The following is a 15,536-nucleotide window of genomic DNA, read 5'->3' on the forward strand; positions in this document are numbered from 1 at the left end:
CAAGAGTGTGATGAAATACTCTCCACTTCCCTGGATGAGTGCAGGTCCAACAACACTCAAGAAGCTCAACACCATCCAGGAAAAGCAGCCCACTTGATTGGCACCCCATCCAAAAACATTCACTCCCTCCACCACCAACGCACAGTGGCAGCAGTGTGTACCATCTATAAGATGCACTGCAGCAACGCACCAAGGCTCCTTAGACAGCACCTTCCAAACCTGCGACCTCTACCACCTAGAAGGACAAGGGCAGCAGATGCATGGGAACACCACCACCTGCAAGTTGCTCTCCAAGCCACACACCATCCTGACTTGGAACTATATCACCGTTCCTTCACTGTCACTGGGTTAAAATCATGGAACTCCGTTCCTAACAGCACTGTAGGTGTACCTACCCCACATGGACTGCAGCGGTTCAAGATGGCATCTCACCACCACCTTCTCAAGGGCAATTAGGGGAGGGAAATAAATGCTGGCCGAGAAAGCGTCGCCCACATCCCCACAAATGAATTTTTAAAAACTCAGAGGATTGTGAATCTTTGGAATTCTCTACCCTGATACTCAGTTGATGAGTATGTTCAAGACTGAGATGGCTAGGTTTTTGGGCACTAAGGGAATCAAGAGGTTTGGTGATAGGGTAGAAAGTGAAGTTGAAGTAGAAGTTCAGCCATGATCATATTGAATTGTGGAGCAGGGCTCGAGGGACCATATGGTTCAAGAAGGAAGGGAGACAAAAAGCAGGAAACTATAGGCCAGTCAACCTAATGCCGGTTATTGGGAAAATGCTAGAGTCCATTATTAAGGAAGAAATAGCAGGACATTTAGAAAAGCTTAATGCAATCAAACAGAGTCAATATGGTTTTGTGAAAGGGAAATCATGTTTGACAAATTTGCTAGAGTTCTTTGAGGATATAACAAGCAGAGTTGATAAAGGGGAACCGGTAGATGTAATGTATTTAGATTTCCAGAGGCATTCGATAAGGTGCCACATAAAAGATTATTGCACAAGATAGGAGCTCACGGGTAATGTATTAGCATGGATTGAGGATTGGTTAACACACAGAAGACAGAAAGTCGGGGTTAATGGATCTTTTTCAGGTTGGAAAGACGTAATTAATGGAGTGCCACAAGGATCAGTCCTAGGGCCTCAATTATTTACTATTATATTAATTATATTAATGACTTGGAGGAGGGGGCAGAGTGTGATATATCCAAATGTGCTGACGATACAAAAATAGGTGGGAGGGCATGTTGTGATGAGGACTTAAGGAATCTGCAAGGGGATATAGATAGGTTGAGTGAGTGGGCAAAAACTTGGCAGATGGAGTTTATTGTAGGAAAGTGTGAGGTCATGCACTTTGGTAGGAAGAATCAAAAGGCAGACGATTATTTAAATGGAGAGAGACTCCAAAAAAGTGCAGCACAGAGGAATATGGGTGTTCTTGTGCATGAAACACAAAATGTTAGCATGCAGGAACAGCAAGTAATTAAGAAGACAAATGGAATTTTGGCCTTTATTGCTCAGGGGGTTGGAGTTTAAAAATAGGGAAGTCTTGTTACAATTGTACAGGGTGTTGGAGAGGCTGCACCTGGTGTACTGCGTGCAGTTTTGGTCCCCATATTTAAGAAAGGATATACTGGCATTGGAGGCAGTTCAAAAGAGATTCACTAGGCTGATTCCCGGGATGCAGGGATTGACTTATCAAGAACGGCTAAACAGGTGAGGCCTTTATTCATTAGAGTTTAGAAGAATGAGGGGTGATCTTACTGAAACGTACAAGATTCTGAGGGGGCTTGACAGGGTAGATGTTGAGAAGGTATTTCCACTAGTGAGGGAATCTCAAACTAGGGGACATAGTTACAGAATAAGGGGACACACATTTAAAACTGAGATGTGAAGGAATTTCTTCTCTCAAAGGGTAGTGAATGTCTGGAATTCTCTACCCCAGAGAGTTGCGGAGGCTAAATCACTGAAAGCATTTAAAGGAGGTAGATAGATTTTTGAAATATCGGGGAGTTGAGGGCTATGAGGAGCTGGCACGAAAGAGGAATTGAGCTCTGGGGCAGATCAGCCATGATCTTAATGAATGGCGGGGCAGGCTTGAGAGGTCGAATGCCCAACTCCTGCTCCTATTTCTTATGTTCTTATGTACTTCTGCTCCTTATTTCTTATAATAAGCTTTTTAGAAAAATTGAAGCCCATGGGAATTAAAGGGGCAGTAGCAGCATGGATACAAAATTGGCTCAGGGATAGAAAACAGGGTTGTGGTGAATGGCTGCTTTTCGGTCTGGAGACAGGTATCCTGTGGCATTCCCCAGGGTTTGCTACTGGGACCGCTGCTGTTTATGAATGGTTGAGAGCCGCTTTCTTGCACCATTGCACTCCATATGGGTGTGGGTACACCCACACTGATCTGGATTTTGACTTGGAGGGGAACTTGCAGATAGTGGTGTTCCCTGCTGTCCTTGTTCTTCTAGGTGGCAGAGGTTGTGGGTTTCGAAGGTGCTGTCAGATGAGACGTGGTGAGTTGTTGCAGTGCATTTTGTAGATGCATGGCTGATGAACTGAACTGCAGAAAAATGTGAGGTGATACATTTTGGTAGGAAGAATGAGGAGAGACAATAAAAGCTAAATTATACACTTTTGAAGGGGGTGCAAGAAGAGCGAGACCAGGGGTGTTTGTGCACAAACCTTTGCAGGTGGCAGGACAGGTTAACAAAGGGATTCTGGACTTTATAAATAGAGGTATACAGTAGCCAGAAGGTTATGTTAAACCAATATAAAACACTAGTTCAGCCCCAGCTAGGCACCACACTTTAGGAAGGACTTGAAGGCTTTGGAGAGGATACAGCAAAGATTTACTAGAATGGTTGAAGGGATGAAAGATTACAGTTACATGGGTAGATTGCACAGTGTAATTTTCAGATGAAGCATGGTTAAAGATAATTGGAGCAGGGTGTACAAATGTTATTTTAAGTTGTACATTCAGTCTTTATTTTTGTATTTCAATTATAAATTCCTATGTAAACTTATCCTGCTGTAATTACACACTCCTACCACTAGTGCATAGATTTAAGGTAAGAGGCAGGAGGTTTAGAGGGGAGTTGAGGAAAACTTTTTTTCACCCAGAGGGTGGTTGGAATCTGGAACATACTACCTGAAAGGGGGGGAGAGGCAGGAACCCTCACAACATTTAAGAAGTATTTAGATGAGCACTTGAAACGCCATAGCATACAAGGCTACGGGCCAAGTGCGGGAAAATGGGATTAGATTGGACGGATGGTTAGGCCACAGCTGGGGTACTGTGTACAGTTCTGGTCACCGCACTATGGGATTAGATTGATGGTCGGCGCAGGCGCATTGGGCCGTAGGGCCTGTTTCTGTGCTGTAAAATTTTATGACTCTATGACTATTATAACTGTGGACATGGGAAATTATAATGAAGGAAGTTGAAAGGAACTGCATACAGACATTAAGATGAATCCATTCCCAAATTTAAAATGCACCACCTTTAAGCCCATTACAGGAAGATTCCTTTGATTAAGCGTGAATTAAGCTGGAGGCTTGCTTTAATTAAGGTATAACTTTGACATTGTACTTGACTTGCAATTGAAAATTGCAAGGTGGCAGCACCTGAGAAAATTCTCCAATAACTCTGGTGTAAATTACATTGCAGTAGTGTATAGTTTGTTTTTAGCAAAACCCTGTTTTAAAATGTCCCCTCCAGTGGCGCAGTGGTTAGCACCGCAGCCTCACAGCTCCAGGGACCCGGGTTCGATTCTGGGTACTGCCTGTGCGGAGTTTGCAAGTTCTCCCTGTGTCTGCGTGGGTTTCCTCCGGGTGCTCCGGTTTCCTCCCACATGCCAAAGACTTGCAGGTTGATAGGTTAATTGGCCATTATAAATTGCCCCTAGTATAGGTAGGTGGTAGGGAAATATATAGGGACAGGTGGGGATGTGATAGGATATGGGATTAGTGTAGGATTAGTATAAATGGGTGGTTGATGGTCGGCACAGACTCGGTGGGCCGAAGGGCCTGTTTCAGTGCTGTATCTCTAAACTAAACTAAGCTGTCAACTGCAGTTAATCACTGTCATATTGTAGTTTTTTTACATTTAATTTACAGCACAGAAACAGGCCATTCAGCCCATCTGATCCATGCCAACTCTTATGCTCCATATGAGCCTCCTCCAACCGCTCTTCATCTCACCTTCTATCCTTCTATTCCTTTCTCCCTCATGTACTTAAATTCCTATGTAAACTTATCTTGCTGTAATTAAACCCTCCTGCCACAAGTGTACTTACGTACTTAACTAGCTGCCCCTTAAATGCTATTCACCGCAACGACTCCTTGTAGTACCAAGTTCCACATTCTCACCACTTTCTGGGTAAAGAAATTTCTCCTGAATTCCCAGCATTCATTTGTGACTATCTTATATTTATGCCCCCTAATTTTGGACTCCCTGACAAGTGGAAACACCTTCTCTACATGTACCCTATCAAAACCCATAACAATTATAGACACATCTAACAGGTCACCCCTCAGCCTTCTCTTTTCTGTAGTAAGCTTGTTCAGTCTTTCCTGATTTTTCTATTGGAAATCTGTTTTGCACTTTCTCCAGTGCCTCTATATCCTTCTTATAATATGAGACCAAAACTGTGTACAGTACTCCAAGTGTGGTCGAACCAAGGTTCGATACAAATTTAACGTAACTTCACTGCTTTTCAAATCTATTACTTTACAAGTGAACCTCAGTTTGTTTTGTTAATGTCCTTGTTAAGCTGCATCACTACTTTTTAATGATTTGTTTATCTATAATCTGAGATCCCTTTGCTCCTCTATCCTACTTAGACTCTACTTTCCATGGAGTATGTGACCTCCTTATTCTTCCTAACAAAATGCACGGGGGAAGCAGGATGGGATTGAGAGGGAGCGGGAATATGGGACAGTGGGGCAGTGGAGTAGAGCTGTTTTGAGGTTGATAACCCACGAATACCATACTGTAACCCTTCTGCCCCTCACTAAGAGAAATATTAGTGTCTGAACATTTGCCACTTTTGCAAAATAATATTGTTACTTTGATCATATTTCAAATGAAACTTGGATTTATAAGCTGAATTGTTTTGTTTCTGGAGAATAAGTTTCTGTAAAGTTACAAGAGAGCATTGTGGGAAGATTGAGGAGCATAAATATAGCTCAGGCACAGAGAGAATGACACAGCGCATGGCAAAGCAACAGTGCAAAAGTAAACAATTGATGACATGACCAAGGAGTAGGATCTGAGCCCAAGGGAGCTAAGGTCGTGAGCAAGCATAAGTATTGAGGTAAGGATCTAAGATTGGGAACTAGAATAAATGAACAGGGTTTAAAAGTGTGAGGTTTTAAGTTTTAAATCTTAAGCTTTTTGAGACATAAGTTTTATTTCTGATAAGTTTAATTAGTAGTCCAATAAATGGAGACATGGTACGGCACTTCAGTCCCATAAAATGTACGTCCTTTGCCAAATGAGAACTCCAGGATGCTTCCCGTGTCTTGGCAAAACACCTGTTCAGAAAGTGTTGTCAGTTGAAGGAGCTCAAGCTCCAGGTTTCAGAGCTTGAGCAGCAGCTGACATCACTGTGGTGCATCCGCGAGGTTGACAGCTACATGGATGGCACATTTCAGGAGATGTCATGCTGCAGCATGGGAGTTTGCAGAGAGGAAAAGGGTGACCACTAGAGAAACAAGAATGACCAGGCGGAAAGTGCATGTGTCCCCTGAGTGCATCTTGCTATCCAACCAGTATTCAGTTCTGAGTAGTGGTGACGGCAATGATTTCACTGAAGAGCGCATCCACGGCCAAGTCCACAGCACTATTTTGGTGACTCAGCTATATCAGGGGGAGAGTGAGCGGGTAGAAGGAAGATCAGGAATGCAATAGTGATAGGGATTCAATTGTTACGGAAACAGAAAGGCATTTCTGTGGCCTCAGACATGTTTTTAAGATGGTATGCTATCTCCCTGGTGCCAGGGTCCAGGATGTCACTGAGCAGCTGCAGAACATTCTAAAAGTGGAGGGTGAACAGCCAGAGGTGGTGGCTCATATTGGTACCAATTACATGGGTAGAGAGAGGGATGAGGTGCTGCAGGCAGCGTTTAGGGAGCTAGGAAAGAAATGAATAAACAGCACCTCAAAGGTAGTAATCTTCAATTGCTCCTGGTGCCATGGCCATGTAGAGTACAGAAATAGCAGATATATGCATGGCTAGTTTGATGATACAGGAGGGAAGGTTTTAGATGCCTGGGGGATGTGGGATCTGTACAAGCCAGACGTTGCACCAGAACAGAGTTGGGACCAGTGTTCTTGTGTGGAGGTTCACTAGTGCTGTAGGGAACAGTTTAAACTAATTTCGCAGGAGGATGGGCACCAGGATGCAGCATTAGAAAGGAGAAAGAAGGTGCATAAAGGATTGGGAGAGACAGATAGCACAAGGGTAAGGAATGATACGGTATTAGGTAGGATCATACTAAGAGAGAATACAGGATGGTCTAAGATAGGTTTGCAGTGCATGTGTATAACCCCCGCAAAATGTGGTAAATAAGGTTGGTAAGCTGCAGGCGCAAATATTCAAATGGGAATATGATGTCCAGGTTTACAAAGTTATGAGTGGCATGGACAGAGTGGATAGTCAGAAGCTTTTTCCCAGGGTGGAAGAGTCAGTTACTAGGGGACATAGGTTTCAGGTGCGAGGAGCAAAGTATAGAGGGGATTTGCGAGGCAAGTTCTTTACACAGAGGGTGGTGAGTGCCTGGAACTTGCTGCCAGGGGAGGTGGTGGAAGCAGGTACGATAGCGACGTTTAAGAGGCATCTTGACAAATACATGAATAGGATGGGAATAGAGGGATATGGTCCCCGGAAGTGCAGAAGGTTTTAGTTTAGACAGGCATCAAGATCGGCGCAGGCTTGGAGGGCCGAATGGCCTGTTCCTGTGCTGTACTGTTCTTTGTTCTTTGCGATAATGGAGACTTGGCTCCAAAAAGGGCTGGATTGGGTGCTAAATATTTCTGGATACAGGAAAAATAGGGAAGGAAAGAAAGGAGGAGGGGTGGCAGTATTGATTAAGGAGAATATCTGCAGTGTTGGAGAAAGAGGATGTACTGGAGGGATCAAGGACAGAATCTATTTGGTTGGAGTTAAGAAACAATAGAGGTGTCATTCCACTACTGGTTGTATTCTATTGGCCACCACCCAGTGAGAAGGATATAGAGGAGCAAAACTGCTAGAAATAATAGAGACGTGCAAGAACTATAGAGTAGTGATAATGGCAGACTTCAATTATCCCAATATAGACTGTGGTAATAATAGTGTAAAGGGCAGAAAGGGAGAAGAATTTCTGTGTATTCAAGAGAATTTTCTTGATCAGTACATTTCCAGCCCAACAAGGATGGATTCCAGCATTTCTTGTTTTTATTTCAGATTTCCATCATCCGCAGTATTTTGCTTTTATATTAAGGAAGGAGGATTTTCTGGATCTGGTTCTGGGGAATGAGGTGGGTCAATTGGAGGTATCAGGAGGGGAACATTTAGGGAACAATGATGGTAGTATCATAAGGTTTAGATTAGCTATGGAAAAGGACAAGGAGCAATCTAGAGTAAAAATACTTAATTGGAGAGGACCAATTTCAAAGTGCTATGAATGGATGTGGACTAAGTAAATTGAATCAAAGATTGGCAAGCAAAAATATAATTGAACAATGGGCAGCCTTTAAAGAGGAGATGGATTGGGTACCAGTCTAGATACATTTCCATGAGCAGGAAAGGTAGTGCAACCAAAACCAGAACTCCCTGCATGACAACAGCTAGAGAGTAAGATGAAGTAGCAAAAGGAAATGTATGACAGATACAAAAGTAAAATACTGCGGTTGTTGGAAATTTGAAATAAAAATAGAAAACGCTGGAACTACTCAGCAGGTCAGGCAGCATCAGAAACAGAGTTAACATGGTGAATTTTGTTGGGGAAGCAGGTGCCCCGACAACAGACTGGAAAGCCAGGGGCAACACTGCCTTGGCCATTTAAGGGACTCCCCAGCCACATTTTAGACCCATCGTGCAGCTAATGAGCTGCTATTGGGGCTCCCATGCCTTTAAGGGACGAGAGCTCGTCACCAAAAGCTGCCGGCCAATCGGAGGCCAGTATCTGTTTAATCTCAGCAGTGCCACCAGGAGTGGGGTCTACTGCTGGGACTGCACCCAGCTGCAAGGATGCATCGATGAACGCCACCCTTGCAGCAAGGTAGTTGGGGTCAGGGGTCACCAGGGCCAGTCAGGCAGCCCCAGTGAGGGGAGTGCCTCCCAGCCCATCCCTAGAGGGCTGGTAAAATCCAGACTAACTTTTCTGGTTGATGACCTTTCATCAGAACTGCTTTTCATCACTCCAGGAATTGAGCACAAAAATCAAGGCTCCAGTGCAAAATTGACGAAGTGTGGCACTGTCAGAGGTACCATTTTCAGATGAGATGTGAAACCGAGGCCTCATCTTCCCTCTCGTGGACATAAAAAATTCCATGGCGCTATTTCGAAGCAGAACAGCAGAGATATCACCAGTGTCCTGGCCAATACTTATCCTCCAATCAACACCACAAAAACAAATTATCTGGTCATTATCATATTTTGTTTGTGGCAGCTTGCCGTGTATAAATTAGCTGCCTTGTTTCTTACATTACAACAGTGACTACATTTCAAAAAGCAGTTCTTTGGCTGTAAAGCACCTTGAGATTTCCAATGGTTGTGAATCCATCCATATTGGAGGCAGGATCCCTGTCTTTAAAAGGACAGAGATCCCAGCACTGGAAATTTCGCTTCCAGAAAAACAGAGGATCGTGCCTGGGTGGTGAGGGGGTGCTCGAATGGGCAGATTTTGACTTTTATGGCCCGGCGCAGGTGAAACCACAAAAACAGGTGAGTTGCTGCAGTACATCGTGTAGATGGTACACTGATGCCATTGTGCGTGGTGGTGGAGGGAGTGAATGTTTAGGGTGGTGGATGGGGTGCAGCTCAAGCAGATTGCTTTGTCCTGGATGGTGTCGAGCTTCCTGAGTGTTGTGGAGCTGCACTCATCCATGCAAATGGAGAGTATTCATCACACTCCTGACTTGTGCCTTGTAGATGGTGGATAGGCTTTGGGGAGTCAGGAGGTGGGTTACCGCAGAATTCTCAGCCTCTGACCTGCACTTATAGCCACAGTACTTATATGGCTGCTCCGGTTCAGTTTCTGGTTAATGGTAACCCCCAGGATGTTGATGATGGGGGATTCAGTGATGGTAATGCCATTGAATGTCAAGGGAAAATGGTTAGATTTTCTCTTGTTTGAGATAGTCATTGCCTGGCAGTTATGTGGCGCGAACGTTACTTGCCACTTATCAGCCCAAGCCTGGATATTGTCATGGACATGTTCTGCTTCAGTGTCTGAGGAGTTGCAAATGGTACTGAACACGGTGTAATGATCAGCGAACATTCCCACTTCTGATATTATGATATAGGGAACGCCATTGATGAAGCAGCTGAAGATGGTTGGGTCTAGGACACTACCCTGAGGAACTCCTGCAGCAATGTCCTGGACTGAGATGATTGGCCTCCAACAACTACAACCATCTTATTTTGTGTTAGACTCTAACCAGTGGAGATTTTTTCCCCTGATTCCCATTAACTTCAGTTCAGGATGCATCCTAATTTGTTGAGGTAAGTAAGTGAGGTACTGGTCATGATCTTCCATTCCTCCTTAGATACAGGAGTGGTTTTGGAGGATTGGAGAATTGCAAATGTTACACCCTTGTTTAAAAAAGGATGAACGATAAACCCAGCAATTGCTGGCCAATCAATTTAACGCCGGTGATGGGGAAGCTTTTAGAAATGATAATCTGGGACAAAATTAACAGTCACTTGGACAAGTGTAGATTAATTAAGGAAAGCCAGCATGGATTTTAGATTTAGATTAGATTAGAGATACAGCACTGAAACAGGCCCTTCGGCCCACCGAGTCTGTGCCGAACATCAACCACCCATTTATACTAATCCTACACTAATCCCATATTCCTACCAAACATCCCCACCTGTCCCTATATTTCCCTACCACCTACCTATACTAGTGACAATTTATAATGGCCAATTTACCTATCAACCTGCAAGTCTTTTGACTTGTGGGAGGAAACCGGAGCACCCGGAGAAAACCCACACAGACACAGGGAGAACTTGCAAACTCCACACAGGCAATACCCGGAATCGAACCCGGGTCCCTGGAGCTGTGAGGCTGCGGTGCTAACCACTGCGCCACTGTGCCGCCCAATTTGTTAAAGGCAAATTGTGTTTAACTAACTTGATTGAATTTTTGATGAGATAATGTTATGGACAGATAGAAACGGATGTGGGTGGTTCCCACTGATCACCTCCCAACTGACCGCAGTCGTGTTTTGTTATAAATGACCAGTTAGTCCTTATGTGTTTTTTCGGGTAAAATAAACAGACAAATGACAGGTTTTCTCGTAGGTTAAAAAAAATCTATTTTTACACAATTCCCGAAATGGTCACAATGTCACACGTTCACTCACACCCACATTCATAGATAGATAGATAAATGGAGAGAAAAAAGGTAAGGAGATTAAAGTACAAAGTGAAATAACTGTTGTGGTTTATGGTAAACCTGTTGAATTTTCTCAGGAGGACAGTCTCTTTTAAAGGTTCATGCCTGGGTGTTTATAGTGTTACGAACAGGTGAGAAAGAGGTCTAGGGTTCCCTTTCAGCCTTCACCTGGTCTAACTGTAACAGGGTTTAATATTAAACACATTGTGTTTTTAGCTCCCCCTTGGTGAATCCTTGGTCACTGCTTTCCAATTATAAAGCAAAGAAACCAGCACAAACAGGTTTTCTTAGGTTTAAAAAAGAAAAGTTGAAATCTATTAAACTTAAACTCTAATTTGGTTAACGCCTACGGATACACAACGCGCCCACACTAGCATGCATACACAATACACACATGCAAATAGAGACAGAAAAGAGCAGAAGAGAAATAAAGTAGAAACATTTGAGGCAATATCTGAAGAGTTTTGTTATGGTTCTTCGAGCTCACTGTAGAGTTCTTGATTGTAGGTAGATCTTGCTTTTCATTGGGGCCGAGAATTTTTCTTAAACCTTGTTCACTGTAGGCGACTTTTCTCTCTTGGGGTTCATGTGTCTTCAGTGGATTCAGAGGCTTGTGAGAAAGAGATGGGAACTGACAGGAGCGAGATCTTCTCAGTCCAGGAGCAAACAGACTTTCTGCGCAAACTGTTTGTACAAATGCAAAAAATTCAAGTCACCCAGCAGGTTAGTCATGTGACTAGCTGGTTTGACCATGTCCGTTTGTGTATTCGGCCATCTTCAACCTGGAATGCGAGCACCCTCACCTTCAACGTCTGGTGATCAAAATTCCATTGTGGGTTGAATGTCAGGGAATGGCTGCTTTGTCCTTCCAAACACTGTCTGTTAATATGCAAATGTGTTTTCCAGCCACGGCTGATTTGGTTAACAAGTCTTCCTCACTCCAGTAACAGTAAAAAAGCAATGTTCATGACAAAATTAATGTGCCTCATTTTTGGGAGGTGGCCTAGCATGACACCTCTATACCCAGCAGAATGAAATGCAATTTGAGAAAAGCGTATTTCATTAAAAGGGTGCAGAGAAAAATATAAGATACAGAAAAAAAAATGCATTTCCCTCATTCATTCCCATTCATCCATAAATCCTAAAACTTATTAAAACTGTCTTCTCTTGGTGCCAATGCTGCTTTAATTGCCCACTTTTGGCATCCAAATAAAAGTGTTTTTTTGGGGGAAGTTTCTCTTCTGTTTGCCCAATTCCATGGCTGCCTAGGGTCTTTGTTCCTGCTAAGGTAATTTAAAAAAAAAGTCAGCAGTGAGTGTTTCTATCTGGAACTCTCTTTCAGTGCTTTGCTGAGTCATTCAAAGGCTTTTGACTTCAGGGGATGGGTGTTTCGCTTTTTTTCTGATGGTGGGGGAGGACTCTTTGCTAATCTCCCCTTTGTGCCTGAGCACACTCCTGCCTGCAGATATTTGTGCAGACTCTACTGCACTCCCCTGTCGCACTTTCACTTGGTGAGGCATGACCCTCACAGTTTCTCTGCCCCCTAGAGGTCTTTCTTTGTCTCTGCAGGTTCCTGTAAATGCTGTTAGCAACTCTGGTGGGGTGCTTCTATTGTCTGCATTTACGTAGGAGGATGTGAGGTCTAACTTTTCACATTTTTCGTAGTTGGCTGACCGGACCAGTAGGGGTTATCATCTGGGATTCCTCCCGGACTTTCTTTAACCTGCCCTTTTGGTCACGTTTTACCTTTCTCTGGCTAACCTTTTGCCAGCCTTATGCCTGCCTGTCCCTTTTTCTTCTCAGTGGGGGTCCCTTACAGTTCACCAGCCCTCTGCTGGAGAGTCCTCCTTGACTTTGTTGAGGTGGTGTAGATTTTTCTGGTGATTAAAACTTTAGACTGGAGGTGATGGTCACTTTAAGTTCTCTGCTGCAGCAAGTTGAAGTATAGAATTAGCAGCAGGGCTTCTTCTTATTTGGCTGGATCTCTTTCCACAGCCACTGGCTGGAATGCTTTCTGAAGGTGTTGCCTTGATCTCGTCCCCCCCCCCCTCTCTCCACAGGGCTACCTTTTAAGGTAATAATTCATCATATTAGAGTTTCTGTTAGTTGACACATGACTTTCTCCCCTGGTGTGATGACACGATGGACCAGGATGTGGAATCCATGGCTATCTTTTGATGTCTGGATGGGTACCATTCTGTTATGATGTGGCTACTTCACACCTATTTGGTTTTGGTTTCGGCTGTGACTCCATTGTCTCCAGAAGCCTTAGTTAATTAATTATTTAACTAAGTAATTAATTAGTTAGTTAGAAGTCATCAATATATAATAGTGCTGCTTTCAATTTCAAAAGGGTTCTCCCCAGAGCTATTTCATACAAGGTTGATGGGTTCCATCATTGCAGACAAGTTTGTAGATTCCAGCAGAGGAATGGTCACATGACCACTACTCCATTATGACTGTTGTATAAGTGTCCATGTTCTTGTGATTTTCTTTAGCAGTTGGCTTTTTAAATTCATAATTCTTCCATTTCATTGTTTATTTCATCACAGCTCCTTCCATGCATGACATAACCAAGAGGGTTGGTGGGGTAATGCGGCTGATGTGTACATGGACCTCCAAAAGGCATTTGATAAAGTGTCACATAATTGGCTTGCCAGCAAAGTTGAAGCCCATGGGATAAAAGGGGATGTGGCAGTAAGAATATGAAATTTGGCTAACAGACAGAAGCAGAATAGTGGTGAACGGGGTTGCTTTTCAGACTGGAGAAAGGTATACAGTGGGATTCCACAGGGGTTGGTACTCGGACTGCTGTTTTGCGTGATATATGTAAAATGACCTGGCCTTGAGTGTACAGGGCACAATTTCAAAATTCTCACATGACACAGAACTTGGAATCACAGAATCACTGAATTACAGCATCGTCACAGCGCAGGAGGCATCCATTCGGCCCATCATGTCTGCACTGGCTTTCTGAAAGAGCAATTCCCTCAGTTCCATTCCCCTACCTTCTCCCCATAACCCTGCACATTCTTCCTTTTCATTACAGTAAGTGTAGTGAACAGTGAGGAGGATGGTGACAAACTTCAGAAGGACATAGACAGGCTGGTGGAATGGGCAGACACATGGTAGATGAAATTTAGCAGAGAGAAGTGCAAAGTAATACATTTTGGTTGGAAGAAAGAGAGGAGGCAATATCACCTAAAGGGTACAAGTTTAAAGGGGGTGCAGGAACAGAGCAACCTGAGGGAATATGTGTACAAATCATTGAAGGTGGCAGGGCAGGTTGCGAAAGCAATTTTAAAAAGCATACAGTATTCTGGGCTTTATAAATACAGGCATAGGCCAGAATTTTACCAGCTCACTAAGTGCGAAGTCAGAGGCCGGGGGGGGGGGGGGGGGGGGTGGTGTGCGGGGTGCGGGGTTGCGGTGGGTGTAAAATCAGAGCTGATAATGTTTGATCAGAAGTCTGACATCAGTTCTGGATTTTACAGACCACTGCGTGTCTTCAAGGATGGATGCTGGGTGACAAGGATTACCCACTACAGAAATGACTATTCACGCCGAGAGCAGACCCCACACACGGATGCAGAGGAGAGGTACAACACCTGCCATGGATTGACCTGAGCGACCATCAAGCAGGCCATTGGACTTCTGAAGATGTTATTCAGGTGCTTTGATCTGGTGCAGTCCTTTAGTATGCCCCAGTGAGGGTCTTGCGTATTGTGGTAGTCTACTGTGCACTGCACACCCTAGCATCGCAGAGCGGGGAGGCGTTGAACAATGAGGACATGGGTGATTGCGATGCCTCCTCCGATGATGAGGATGTGGAGGAGCCAGCTGACCAGGTGATGCAAGGAGAGGGCCACTTGGACCACAGGCAAGGCGAAATTAAATATGCGCAAGGGAGGCTTGGGACGCCCTCAGACAGAGGCATTTCCTGTGACCCTTGTGCCATTTCAGAAAAAATATAGCTTTACCTTGAATCAGTTTTGCTGTCATCTCCTTCATTCAGCTGTCCATCACCCAAGTGTACATAACATAGTAACAAGGCTGAGGAGCTCATGGATGTGGCTTAGTCCACTGCTTCCAGCCCCTTGAGGGAGAAAGGATGCAGATGCGATCTTACAGGGTACCAAGGATTAAAATAAGAGGCAGGAAGATGGCGTGAAAGATTTATTGAGGTGCACACCAGAAAGGAAACTTAATATCTAGACATGCAAATCACCTATGACCCCCAGGTGCAGCTAAGTGCTCTTTTTAGCTCCCTTATGGATGCTTTTACGTGGTGCTCCCCCTGTGCTTTCAGCTGACGTGGAGGCAGGCTGCTGATCATGCTACCCCATGGCCTTGGAGGCTGTCCTCTGGCTGCCTGAGGCCTGGAGGGCCCCAGTGTGCTGAGGGGCTCCTGCACAGGTGCAGGACCCTCCTCCATCGTCACAACTACTAAAGCTGGGGTCACTGGCAGAGGGGCTGAGGAGCCGCTGTGCATTCCAGGTGTGCCATGAGAGGTGCTCCCAGAAGAGGAAGGCAGCCACTTCTCCTCCCTTACAAGAGTTATGGCCAGAATTGAGAGAGAGAACTGAAACCCCAGTTCTCTTCCCTTTAATGTCCATAATCAGTGTGATTTTTTTTGAATAGGAGTATGGATGTGAGTCTTAACCTGAGTGCATGGCCAATTTGAATAACCAGCAGCACGCTTTTTGTGGGTTGAAATAAAGAGGATTATTTGTATTCACACGTTCACCCTGAAAGTCTAATGCTACGTCACTCACTCGCCACTCACACACACACTCGAGAAAGAAAGCCATTAAAGAGGACAGTGCACTTTTATAAATTACAAACAAAGGAATAGTTCATAAGTCACATGATTTGGCTCATCTTGGGGAAAATGCATTTGTGCGGGCCTGGATGAGAA

The sequence above is a fragment of the Heterodontus francisci genome, chromosome 13 (assembly GCF_036365525.1).
Source record: "Heterodontus francisci isolate sHetFra1 chromosome 13, sHetFra1.hap1, whole genome shotgun sequence".
Classification (NCBI taxonomy): Eukaryota; Metazoa; Chordata; class Chondrichthyes; order Heterodontiformes; family Heterodontidae; genus Heterodontus; species Heterodontus francisci.